The following is a 13,749-nucleotide window of genomic DNA, read 5'->3' as shown; positions in this document are numbered from 1 at the left end:
AAGAAACAGGTAGGAAAAAGAAAGCTGAACCTGGTAATAAAACATTTCCTCATTTTAAACAGAGAATGTAACATCCTTGGGAACCTTCAGATGAACAAATTAGATGCAGAACAATAGCCAAGTGAGGAAGGTATAGTAAGCATTCAATATGTAAAATCTCTGGAGTTCTAGTTGCTCTCTGTTGCAATGTTGTGAGAATAATTATACCCTTTCTTTACCTACCTCAGTGAACTGTCCACAAATTCTCCCAAATTTATCCTCAGAAATTCAGTTCCTGAATTGAATTACGGTAAGCTTTCTGCTTACCATAGACAAGCTTGGATGTTGCTTTCCAACGTCTGAATCATGGTTCATCATCCTTACTCTGTACCCATATTGGCTTTCTACAAGGAAGGTATGCATGGCATATGTGGAAGAGAAGAGCTAAATGAAGGCAATTGACATCTGGTATTATTTCTAAACTAGAACCTTAGATCAATTTAGCAAGGCACACACTTCACCAAAAAAGTGACTACTTGCCAGCTGGCATAAATAAGCAACTCTTCCTGGAGCTTTTGTCCCTTACAAAGGGGCAAAGTTTACATGCCCACATTTTAAAAAACATCTGAGCATGTGTTTCAGCATCTTATTTGGGAGCTGTAGTTAAGGAAGGGGAAAAATATTATCTACAGCAAAAGGGTTCCTCAAATGCTAAAGGAAGGATGGGACATGACAGGATTTTCCAACTTCACAAATGATTGAGGATAAATATTCACTGACTAGACCCTAGTTTAGAAATTCCCCATACTTGACCCCACTACAAAGACACACGATTTGTTTTAAAGAAACTGGGCAAAGGTATAAGAAAAGAGATAATCCACCAATACAATTCTCCAGAAATGAAGAGCCTAATCTGAAAGATGACCTCACAATTGAGTATGGGGCTTGTCCATGGCCTTCCTATGACCAACGTATACAAGCTCTTCATTTTCTAATGATTGGAGTGGTGAAGGAGCTTGCTCCCTTGTTGATCATTAACTAATACTTCTTTGCAGATGCTACTGTCACTTATAAAAGATATGACCCATGACTCATTCATACGGGAGCACTATCCCAACACATGATCAGATTTGCATCCCCAGTGCTCAAACACATACAAAGATGACTTATATGTGCCGAACTGTTTCTGTGACCCTGGGAAGTTTCCATACTGAGATAACAGGGTCCAGCCCTCACTTCAAGGAAGTAACATATGGTATTCTCAGAGGAAAACTGTGGGAAAAAGCAAAAGCAGGATGGTATAAGGACCTGGAGTCAGCAGTCCTGAAGAGGAATCAGTAGTTCTCAAATATTTCCTGTAGGACCTGGACTGTGGCCTAGAACACACATCTTGACAAAAATATTGGGGAGGGAAGGGAGGAGAACCTATGTGTTCATATTATGTATATACATATAAACTCTATGAAATGATGTTCATCTCAGAGTGTTCTTCTCTTTTGAGATTGGGACTGATAAGTTCCCTATGACACAGCACTCTAATCATGTCAACCAATCACTACCAGGTTTTACGGTCTTTAGCAGATTAGCTAGGTATGCCCTATCCTCTTCTGCTTAGCTGAATAATAGGGGTCTGTAGGTTCCACAGCTGGAGAAAAAGGATCATATCTCAGCCCAACCTTGTCTTTTACAGGACAATATATCAATCCTTGTTGATATTGGTTTGTCTTTCATTTCAAAGAAGGCTGAGACCAAAAAAGAGAGACAGTACCTTTTGAGGGGTCAAAGAACATGGTCTATTATTAAAATCCATGAAATATGCTATGTATGCATGCATTCATTTATTCAAACAACAAATCTTTCCTTGTGCTCATGTGCCAAGCACCATGCTAGGTGATAGGCACAAGGAAATAAATAAATGCCTAGTCCTGAGTGAGGTTATAGGCTTGAACTATCAGTTTCATCTGTGGCTGCACATTATATATAAAATTACACAAATGTACAGAAGAATAGAACTATCAAACAAGTAGGGGTAGGTACACTGCAAAATTAAGAGAGCTTTTCAAAAAAAGAGGAACTAAAGTACTTCAGAAGAGTGCAAGACTCTCCTTAACTGACTGCTGCCTTATTATATGAGAAATCAGTGTCAATAAATCATACTATCACATGTAAGGAACATATAAGGTATTATTCCAAGAAGCATCACAGCCCAGACTTATCTCCCCATGCCACCTACATTCCTATGTGCCAGGTGTGGCCATCAGGTGTAGGGGGTATACAAGGAGATGATAAAGACCACTCCCTGTCTTCAAAGTGGTCACAGTGTAGTGAGGAAGGGACATGCATACCTACAATAGGAATACCATGTTTTGTGTCTCTTGGAGAGACAGAACAGAATGGGTAACTAATGTTCCCAGAGGGGTCAGAGGCTGTAAAATCTGAACAGGGTATGAGAACACATAAGGAGTTCACCAGGATCTGAAAATTAGTAGCAGTATGTTGTCATAGGTATTACTATTCAATAGTAATTCCAATCTATGTATAAATTTCTAGCTTTGGGCATCTATTACTGCTGAAACGAAGTACTTTTGATGCTATTTAAAGAAGAGAACATATCTGAAACCTCTGTAAGAAAGTAACATGTGTAAGACAACAAGCCAGGACATTCTCTAGAACTGTAGCCATATATGAACAGGACTGACCTCTTTGGGAGAAATGAATTAGGAACATAAGCCTTTGAAAAAATAAACTCCTTCCTTGTGTGCTTTCAAGAATTAAGTTGTGACTGGGGTTGTGGTTCAGTGGTAGAGCGCTCACCTAGTATGCATGAGGCCCTGGGTTCAATCCTCAGCACCACATAAAAATAAAATAAAGGTATTATATTCAACTACAACTAAAACAAAAATATATTTAAAAAAAGAATTAAGTGGCATCTTGTTATGCAGTCTGAATTTGTGAGGTTGATTTTAGTTCATATGTCTTTTAGAAACCCAAAACAATTCCAGCTCTCCTTTTGAATTATTCTGTGATGTTCAGAAATATCACTAAAAACTTCGTAAATCTTAAAAATCTATCTATTCATTCAGCATTTACAGAATGATTTTTGTTTTTTTGTTTTGTAGTGGGGATTGAACCCAGGGGAGCTTGGCCACTAAGCCACATCCCCAGCCCTTTTTATTTTTATTTTGAGACAGGGTCTTGCTAAGTTGCTTAGGGCCTTGCTAAATTGATGAGGCTGACCTTGAACTTGTAATCCTCCTGCTTCTGCCTCCCAAGTCACTGGGATTACAGGTATACAATGTTTATCAAGTGACCAGGCAGGCAGAGGATACTTCAAAAAGACAGTAAATGAAGGGTAGCTAATGCTTCCCAGAGTTGTCAGAGAATATAGCACATCAGCAGGTATTGAAGGGTGAGTAGGAGTTCACCAGGTTCTAGGGTGACACATGAACAAAGAACAGTCTTTTCCCTCGGAGAGACTTAAAATGTAAAGGGTGTAAGCCATGACAGCTAAGTGTCCAGATGAAAAAAAGATGCTATCAAAGGACACAGGGAGAGACTCCCAGTCACCTGAAGAAGAATGCTTAACAGAAGTACATTTGGATTGAATTAAATTAGGAAGAACAAATAACCAAATCATGGGAATGGCATGTTTCAGGCACAAGGAACAATGTGTGTTATGGTCCAGAAGAGATTAGAGACCAAGAGAGGAAAGATAATCAATAGAGATAAATTAAGAAGGGTCTTACATGCTTTTCTATTGGGTTTGGACTCTTTCTGTCCATATAAAAAGGGTTCAAGTAGTGGAACACATGATTAGTTTTAATTTTAGAACTATTATTTAGGTAACAATGTAGCAAATGTCTAAGGCCAAAGACTTCTTTCCCAGGTAGCAACATGAAATAGTTTTGCAATGCAACACTAAGAAAATGAGCCAGGGGAGAAAGAACACCAGACATACAAAAAAAGAAAATGGGGGAAGCAAGTTCAAGAGGGGCCTCTATTTAGGACACTAGCCACAGATGGCAGTGATGTCAGGTCTGGTGGAATTAACTGGTCTTGGAAACCCAAAGGAAATTTAAGAAGAAATATATTTCCATCCTAAGAGTTTTAGAGGAAAGTAGAAAAGCTAATGGTTTTTGTAGACTTTAGTTGGTGTTCGGTATTCCAAACAGATCTGTGTCTCAGTTTCCATTATTTGTGAAATAAGAGTAACCAACTAGCTTAGAGTGGTGATGGAAAACAATGAATTTGGTGTGCTGATAACAATATTATGTAAGATGTCTCCTGTATTAGTGGTCATGGGCCACCAGCAAGTATTATATTATCAGAGAACAAGAAGAAATGGTTCTAATGTCTTTGTCCAAATAGGACAGCATTTATAATGAATTTTATAGAAAAATTCATCAAAAATTTTATACCAATTCTACAAAAAACATATTAATTCTAAAAAGACAAAATACCCACAAATACAAAATATGTATGAAAGCTAATATACAAAAACAAGAGGATGAAAACAGTGACATGTGGGAAATCTCTCTCAAAATTCACTTAGGTATATCTAGTGAGAAGCAAGATAAATATTTAGCATCTTGTCTTTGAGAAGTATTTTCCACATAGTAAGTCAAAAAGCTGATGGACAATTTAATTCATGTGTGGTAGAAAAATATATCTCTTACTATTCTTTTGTTTTTGGAAGAGATAGCAAGAATAAGACAATAAATACAATTGCAGCAGCATCCCTAACACATTCATTTGACAGTGTGCAATTATTCCAAGGGGAGTTGGACATATGGGCTGAAAGATTTTAATTTGAAGCCCATCAGCATGGGAATACGTGCAATTACCCAGAAAGAGTAAAGAATAAGACAGAAGAGAAGACCTCTGGGGAACACCAACATCTAGGAGCCGGAAGAGGAAGAGGAGTCCTTGATCACTGAGAAAAATGGTCAAAGAGGTAGAGAGTATGATGTCATGGAACCAACAGAAGGACAATTCAAGAGGAATATATTGCTATGAAGCACATGTTTCAGAGAGGTCAAAAGCACTCTTTTTTGCCCTCCCATCCTGTTTCCAAAGTTTACTTAGCTTGTTGTCATTAATTTCATGTCACAAAAGAAATGACCAACTGGTACCAGAGGTCTGTTGATGTGTTTTAGTATATCTTAACAATTATCAGACTGGATATTTGCTGTAACTGGAGAAACATGAACTGAACCACACAGTAATGATTCGGTTAAGAAAGATATAAGAAAGTTTTCTTCTGGTGGTGAATGGTACCACTGTGCCATTACTCAGCCCTGTTCCAGAGGGTGATGTTATGATGTTCACCTTTTTTTGTCTTCTTGCAGCATGCTGGGCATTGCATAGGATATAAAGAAACATATAGAAGGTTTCAGTTAGTAGATAAATTATAGGTAGCATTTAGATATTCCCCTCTCACTCTCTCTCTCTCTCTCTCTCTCCTCTCTCTCTCTCTCTCTCTCTCTCACACACACACACACACAATAAGAATATGCTCAGTTCTAATAGCTCTTATTTGCTAACTGTAGCCTCAGAAGGCTTTGCCGAATGAAGATGTAAATTTAAGTCCAAGCTGGTATTTGCTCAGCCCATCACTGATATTAGTAAGCTGCAAGGCCTTGGAATCTATTTCTTTATCTGGAAAATGGAACCACTTCAATATAAGGTTTTAAGGACCCAATGATCCAATTGTAAAACTGCTTTGAAATAATTTAAGACATTCTACCAACAGAAGATGTTTACAATTACTGCCACAGGCTTCACAAGCCAAAAGTAAGTTGTCATCATTCATTGAGATCTAAACATGTCACAGGCACTCTGCTAAAGTTACTCATGTAAAAAAGTTCACATAACCTGTATCACCACATAAGGCATTAGTATTTTCCATTCTACAAATGAAACAACTGATATGAATAGGTATTAAGTCACTTGCCCAAGTTCATAGACCTAGTAAATGGAAGAGTAGGACTGCACAATCCATGTCTGTGTGACTTCAAAGTCCAATGTTCTTGTTATATTCCCTTTGTCATGCCAAGTTGTGTTCTCAGTACTCACAACCATTGCTTAGATATGAATTGTTCTTAGGGTCTCAAAGTAAGTGAATTGTGCCTCCACTGTGGTGTTGGGGACCAAAGTTTGGAAATGAGAAGAACTTCTATCCACAAAGCAGGCATTCAACATTAGGATCAGTGGCAGAGGAGTGCCTATGGTTAGAAAGCTGACTCCTGGCTGTACCAACATCAGGAGTCTCCCCCACTTCTCAAGTTCTGTAACAGCAAAAGGAGGTGGCTTCATTGAAGGCTTCATGGATTTCAAGGGAGAAGTTGTATGACTAGAGGGAACTTCTAAATAAGTAAGAAACTTTGCTGCCGTGGCAAGATAAATGTGTCCTAAAGTGATACAGGAAATGAGGAAACTCTCCATGGGTTAATCCTATTTTTCACTCATCTTCTGGATGGGAGGAATACTACCTGTAGCTTGTGGCTAAGTAGAAATAAAGATTTAAAGAAACACAGGCATGTCCTGTGAAAATCAGGTTTTTGGCTGCAAAGAACCACACCGTCTCTCTTGTTATTTCAGGATTCTATGTAAATGGCTGTGGTAAAAAATAGCAATAATATCTATCATTTGTTGAATGCTGAGTATAAGCAAGACATTGTACCAAATGCTTTTATAAGTTATCTCATTTCATCCTCATAATAACTTGATGAGGTTATTAGAACTCCCATTTTACAGATGAGGACACTGACTCTTAAGTGGGGTAAGATATTACTCAAACAAGTTGCACACTAAGGAACTGGCCAAATTGAGACTTAATGTCGATTTTCACTTGATGCTCCTAATGACTTTTTCCATAATGGAAGATGGGTTATTAATATTCTGAAAACTATAAAATAATAACATAAAAACAAGGACTTGAGTCTTCTCACTTAGTGCTTCTCAGTAAATTCAAGTGAATCCAGGCAGTTGCACTTTTCCTTCCTAAAATTCAGCTTGTCCTGTAATTGAATAAATTACCTTTGATACATCTCAGAATATCAGCAAGAAACTGTCAAATGTAAACTTGCCAGGCTGTTTCTCTAAGGCCATTTTTAGAAGGAGATAGCGGCTAAAGCTTAATTAAATAAAATAATCTTACTAAAGTCCATGGCTCACTTGACAAAGGACTCTGTTACACAATCTTCTGGAAAGATGGCACAGCCCTGGCTACAAGGAGGTTTACTTTGGCAAACAGCTTCCCAAAATCCTGACTGCTATTCCCAATCACTTGTGGCCCTTGACGTTCTTTGGAGTCCAAAGATCACTGAATTATATGATAAAGATCCCTCTGATCCCAGACTCTAAGACTTCTAGCCTTGTATTCCTGTTTCATGATAATTCGTCTTCCCCACACAAATGGAAATACCTCAAGGGCACAGTATGAGTCTTTCACATATTTGAATCTCTCTGAGTCTAATGTTTTTGGGAGTCCATAGAAGATCCTAGATCTGGGCTGGTAATGTCACTGGAATTAGGAGGGAGGAACACAGATATAGGATCTATGGTGACAAAATGTTCCTGCCCACCTGCCCCTTTGGGTTTCTTAATTGAGTTTCACAAGTAGATGCTCTGGGTCCAGCCTTCCATTAGGCAGGAATTCAAAATAAACTCTAGAGTCAGATGCCTGATCTATTTGTCAAATTCTGGGTTTGTTCTTCTTTTTACCTTTTCAGGAAAATCTAGAATCTGTTGGGATGCAGGGAACTTCCTACAGCTCCTCTTTACCCATGCCTATGGAGAAATCTCCTATGGTAACTTATTAATAACTGTTGCTAGAATTTCACCTATGCATATGCACAATGACAGTTGAAATTTAGTTTGCCACCCAGCTAGCTCATTAATCTTTCTTTCCTTTCTTGAATGTCATATTCCAGGTACAATTGGGCATTAAGTAGACCTGACCAGATTAGAGATCTAGTGGAAGCAAGCCTGCTCTTTCCATATGTGTAGTCAACAGACAATTTCAAATCATAAACATAAAACCACAACCATGCACTTTTGCATGGGTGACTATTAAGACTCCATAAAAAAAACATATTTTTTACCTTCCCCTCTCCTTAGGAATTAGGCGTTTAGTCTTAAACTTCCAGAAAATAAACCCCACCTTTGTTGGACAGCATTGGTTAAAGCTCTCTATTTGAGATGATATCTATAAAAGGAAACTATGGGGAAAGAAAACTTGATTGGTGGGGTTCAGTTTTGTGTCTTTAATCCTAAACATAAATTCTGTGCCTCTTGAAGTATCTATTTCCCACTGGCACCCTGGATGATAACAACATTCTTCTTATGGCCACTGGTTGCAGAAAAACTTTTAACAATGGGTAAGGAAAGCACTAGTAGCAAGTAGGAAAAAAAAAAGGAATAGAAACTGTGATTATGAATTATTACCTAAAATTAGGTGTGTCATGGTGTGTATATTATTGACAAAATGCATAACTGTAGAAAATCAGTGCTGGGGCATGTGTAAGAGTTTCAGATAGTATGAGAGTGTGAGTCACTAATCATTTGTGTGAATCAATGTGAATGGATATGAGTCAATGTGATTATCTTAGGGAGTGTATGTCAGTGTCAATGTGTCCATATGAGATTATGAGTTAAGAGTACATGGCAGTTTACAGGACAGCGTGTAACCAAATGGGCATGGAAGTTGATGTAAGTAAATGTATCAATGTAACTGAGAAAGTGGCTAGGGTAAATATGTAAATGAGTATGCATATCAGTAATTGCCTGCCACATGTAGTGTCAGTAATTGCCTGTGTGTGAGTACATGTATGTATTTATGTGAACTAACTATTGTGATGAATTGGATGTGTCAGTTGTGGTGTGTGCCAATGTAAATGCAGGTAAGTGACTACATGTTACTACATGTGCATGGGTACGAATGTATGTAGCAGTGTGAGTGAGGGTACTTTGGTATAAAAATAGGAGAGTGGGAATGGATGAGAATATGTGCCTGGTAAATGTGATTGTGCTAGTGAGAAAATGGAGATGGTATGAGTGAGAGTTGGCATGTAAGAGGGTATTCATGTGAATGTACATGAGTGTTAAGAAGTATAATTGTGTGTCTGTGGGAATGAGTAGGAATGTGTGGTTGTAAATGTGTCTGAAATGTGAGTTATTTATGTAGACATGGCTCAGCAGTATGACTATTAGTATAATTTTGTGAAAGTAGTCAACATGAATGAGTTTGCATCAGTGTGAATATATCTGTGTGAAAGTAATTGTGTATGAGCGTGAGAAGGTCCCATGATGGCTGTCAATGACAATGGCTGAGTTCACGAAAATGAAAATTCGTACACTTGTATGTCAGGTTGTGTGCTGCATGTTTGTTGGAGAGTGTAGCTATATCTTAGAGTGAAGAAGGTGAGTGCATGATTGTGAATATGTATTCTATGCATAAGTGTGATTTTGTGTGAATGTCACAGGGAAAGGGAGATGGTTTCAATGATTTGAATGTAAGTGTAGAGCCTATCATTCTGTGTAAGAGTGCAAGAAAGTATAAGAGGGTAAGTGGGTGAGATGGTGTTTATAGTATGAGCATATATAAACATGAAAATATGAGCCTTATGCACATGGGTTTCCCTATAATGGCTGTGTGTGTAACTGTGAGGAGTAAATAGTGATAGGAGTGTGACTATGTTGGAACATGTGGAACTGAGTATGTGTATGGCTGTTTCAGTGAAACAAAGAAACAGTTTCAGTGTAACAAAGTCAATGTATGCCTGTGAGTAATGTGTGTGAGAGAGATTGTGTAGACATTTTAGTGCATAAGGAAGTTTATGTCATGTGTGTGACTGAGTAAGAATATGAGGGTGGGATATGTGGTAAGTATGAGTGTGTACTAATGTGAAAGTGTAAATATATGAAGGTGAGTTTGTGTCAGTGTGAATATCCCAGTATGTAGTATGTTTGTAAACAAGATCACATGTAAGGGTGAGTGGGATCATCACTGTGAATATGTTCAGTGTGATAAGTGAGGGTCAGTCGGGAAATAAATGTGACTGTATAAGAGTACAAGTATGCTTGTTGTGTGTGTGTGTGTGTGTGTGTGTGTGTGTGTGTGTGTGTGTGTCTGTATGCACTCAATGGTACCACAATAACTTGGTAGTCTGGGAAACTCCAGGAAGCACCTTTCCCTCCAAAGCCACAGCCTATCTCCCATTACAAGCAGGTTACAGAGCTACTTTCAACCTGTACCTCTTCAATGATAATACCTAACTTGAGCTAGTATCACTTGTATAATTAGAAAGGAAAATTATTAGAGAAAACACCTACCTTGCAGGGTTACTGTAGAAGCAAATGGTATTATGCAAAACTGAAGTACCTAGCAAAGAGCTGGCAACAGTAGATAATAAATAAAAGTTGTTATTGTAGCCATCATAGAACACCCAGGAGTGATACCAGGGCTTGCTTCTTATTTTAGTCAGTTCTAGTTACCTCCTGTCAATCAAGGTCTATAGAGGATGCCCTACCAGAACATCTCTAGAAAGATGAATGCATTGGTATTGACACGGCTGTAATTTCATACCTTCAATTCCATGGCTGAAACTCTGGAACTTCCCTTTCATGAGAAGGCATCACAAATACCTGGTGCTGAACTGTAGTTTTTACCTTATCCTGTAGACCTAGGATATGCTCAGGGTAAAAGGGAATTGGATTGCATATACCTTGTTTGTTTTTCTTGCTCTCTCTCTCTCTCTTTCTCTCTCTCTCTCTCACTACAGTTCTCGCTCTCTCTTTCTCTGTGTGTGTTTGTGTGTGTGTGTGTTGGTTTGTTGCTTTTCTACTTGGGCAACAGGACAGAAGCCTAAGTAGCTGACAAAGAGAAAACAAGACAGAGAGAAATGAGGGGACAGCAAGCTACATCAGGTAGCTGAACTGCAGGGCATAGAAAGCTAGAAGGAGAAGCCAACAAAGGAAGGTACAATGACTGAGAGGCGGACAGAGAGACAGGAGGATGATCAGAGAGAGGCAGGCTAAGAAACCTGAAGAAAAGTGCAGAGGAAGAGGGAGAGGCCCAATTTGCAAAACTGCTGAGGAACTGTTGGACTCTTGTAAAAGAGTCTAAAGACCCGTAAGATGTAGCCTCTACCCTTGAAGAGCTTGCATTCTAGTTTACCTAACCAGATGAATATTCCAGGACCCATGGGAGAATTACTTAAGGCAGGTGCTATACTGAACAAGTGCTATACTGAACACTACATATTCAAGTGCTGAGGAGCTGGGGGAGTAAGTGTTATGCCCTTACCACTTCATTGGGTGGGAAGGCAGAGGGAAGTTTCAGGAAGGTTTAGTTAAGCCTGCCAGGCCAAGAGTAGGGGTGGATGGGGTGGGAGTACACTTTGAATAAGAAGGTAAAAATAAGATTACGGGGCAGTAAAATCACAGAAACTGATTGGCAGATTTGTGGCATGTGCCTGAAATGCCACTTAGACATCAGGAAGGGAAGAGAACAGGAAATGACAGCTTGATGGGAAGCAGTTTCTGTGTTACACTGAAGCTCTTAGATGGTGCTTGACATTTGCAAAGGACCTGGCAATGATTGTTATGTTGTTTCTCCTCCTTACCCTGAAATGTAGGTCAAGGCTGTCAGTCTCATATTGGAGATAGGGGAGCCAAGAGAGCAAGGGAAGCTGTACTAGGACAAACTCCCCCAGTAAGTAGGGGTCATGCCCTGAGGCCTAGCTGGTGAGGCCTGGGAAGGGAATTTGATATTGGGAGCTCAGATGGAAAGGCAACATTTACCAGGATTTTGAGATTCCTAACTCCCTACCCTGGAATCCATTACTCACCTCACACAGCCACTGCTGCAGGACCTCAGCACAGTTGGGTGCTGCCCATGAGAGGGGGCTGGGCTGGCTTCAGCTCCGAAGGACTCAGTACTGAGTGCACCAGCTGCCACAAGATGCAAGGACTCAACTTCTCTTTCTTGGGGGGAGCCTGCCAAAAGAAGCATTGTGGGGGAGAGGGAACCTCTTCTCTACCTGCTAACACTCCCTTGTCCAACCCCCCAGACATGTCACATGCATATACTACAGCGAATTTCAAAGAATCCTTTAAGAAGGGCAGAGAAGCAGAGAGGGAAGTGTTTTAAAAAGGAAAAAAAAAAAAAGCACTGTGATGCAGGATTCCAGAAAGGGCACTGAATTGGTATTTCAGAGATGGGAGTTTCAAGTTGAGAGTTAATGTTTGTCACTTCACCATTCTGGGCCTATTTGCTATCAAGTGGAAAAGACTTGCCCTAGTCACCTTGGGCAAGTATTAGAAGGGCTAAATTAAATAAGAAAGGTATGAAATATTTATATAATTTGTATGATCATGAGTAAATGTGCATAATTATAGGAGGTGACAAAGGTTCACATACAATAGGATACTAAGAAATAGCGACCAATGTAGTTTGGCCCTGAGCACATCTGAGCTTCCTGATGACTTGGCACTGCATTAATTTCATTCCTTCCCTCAACTCCAGGTCTCCACCTCCATTTCCATTCCCCTTCCCACCACTCTTTCACTGGAGAGGAAGAAAATGTCTGTCTTCCAGGCAACAGTACTCCAAGTTCAGCTAAAGGCCACAACTCTGGTCCTATTTGGAACATCCCTCCATGTGTGTCCTATCACCAGCACAGGGAATTATTCTACAGTCTTCCCAGATCTCTTAGGGTGAATATATAATATTTGTTGCTATCATTTTGGCAATGATTTACTCTATCCTTCCCATACAGGTTTCCATGTAACCATGAAACCAAGTCAGTCTCTCTCTCTCTCTCTCTCTCTCTCTCTCTCTCTCTCTCTCTCTCTCTCTCTCTCTCTCTCTCTCCCTGCAGTGCTAAGGATTGAATTCAAGGCATCATGCATGCTAAGCAAACACTCTACCACTGAGCCAAACTGACAGCTAGAGACAAGTTCTTTTTAACTACTCCATTTTCTGCCTTTTCCCGCAATCACTTGAGCCTTTTGAAGGAAAGGGTGTTCTTCCCTTTGTAGGACCCCAAGCTCTGCAGTCTGTTTCTTATTCCCCCTCTACTCCCTTCAATGCTGTTTGTCCTCAGAGAAAAAGCAGCAACCATATGCTAATTTCTAATAGAGCTTGATCCAGGCTAGCGCCATTTTATTGGAAGATACCAGAATGCACAGTGTCTTATCCCAAAGATATGGATGGATAGATATCTAAAGGTGAATACAGCAAAGTTGAAGCCTCAGGGAGCCGAGAAAAGCCCTGTGATCTCCAATTCCCCTTCTTGAATAAAAGACCAAGCCATACCTTGGGTCTGCCTCTTGCTCTGGGCAAGACTCCAGAGCACGTCTGTCCCTGAGCGTCCCTGGCATTCCCTGTGTACTTCCCACATGCACACTCCAGGCAGTCTTTCCAAATCCCACCCACTGCACCACTGAGTGGTGTACCACCCCCTTCCTTGCTGCATGAGCTCACCCTGCAAAAGGGTGGGGGTAGAGGGAGAGGAATAAGAACTGTCAAAGCTCCTGAGAGGGGCAGAGCTCAAGGAGAGCACAGGAAAGTTCTCAAGAAGCCCCCTGTCCATCCTTGGGACTGAGAGCTAGCTGGAGAGGCAACATCCACTCGTGGGGGTGGGGAACAGCACTATCAGAGATGGGAAGGGGACACACACCAGTCCAAAGTAAACAAGAAGCTCCATGTTTTTGAGCAAGATCAAAAGTTTACCTTGAACTTAACTCTACCTTCCCCCAGCTGCC

General features: G+C 40.1%; 1 protein-coding gene across 10 annotated transcripts in view; it reads right to left on the bottom strand.

Annotated features, from left to right (window-relative positions):
• Window positions 1-13,749, bottom strand: part of Pak3 (p21 (RAC1) activated kinase 3) — a 255,810-nt gene that overhangs the window by 100,760 nt on the left and 141,301 nt on the right. For 8 of the 10 annotated variants that reach the window (XM_047535566.1, XM_047535569.1, XM_047535564.1 and 5 more), the window contains one exon: window positions 11,832-11,979. The exons of the other annotated variants lie outside the window; for them this stretch is intronic. The gene's annotated coding sequence lies outside the window, so the exon portion shown is untranslated. The remainder of the gene's footprint in view (window positions 1-11,831; window positions 11,980-13,749) is intronic. 10 annotated transcript variants of the gene reach the window in all.

Source organism: Sciurus carolinensis, chromosome X (genome assembly GCF_902686445.1).
Source record: "Sciurus carolinensis chromosome X, mSciCar1.2, whole genome shotgun sequence".
Classification (NCBI taxonomy): domain Eukaryota; kingdom Metazoa; phylum Chordata; class Mammalia; order Rodentia; family Sciuridae; genus Sciurus; species Sciurus carolinensis.
This window is presented reverse-complemented; position numbering and strand designations above follow the sequence as displayed.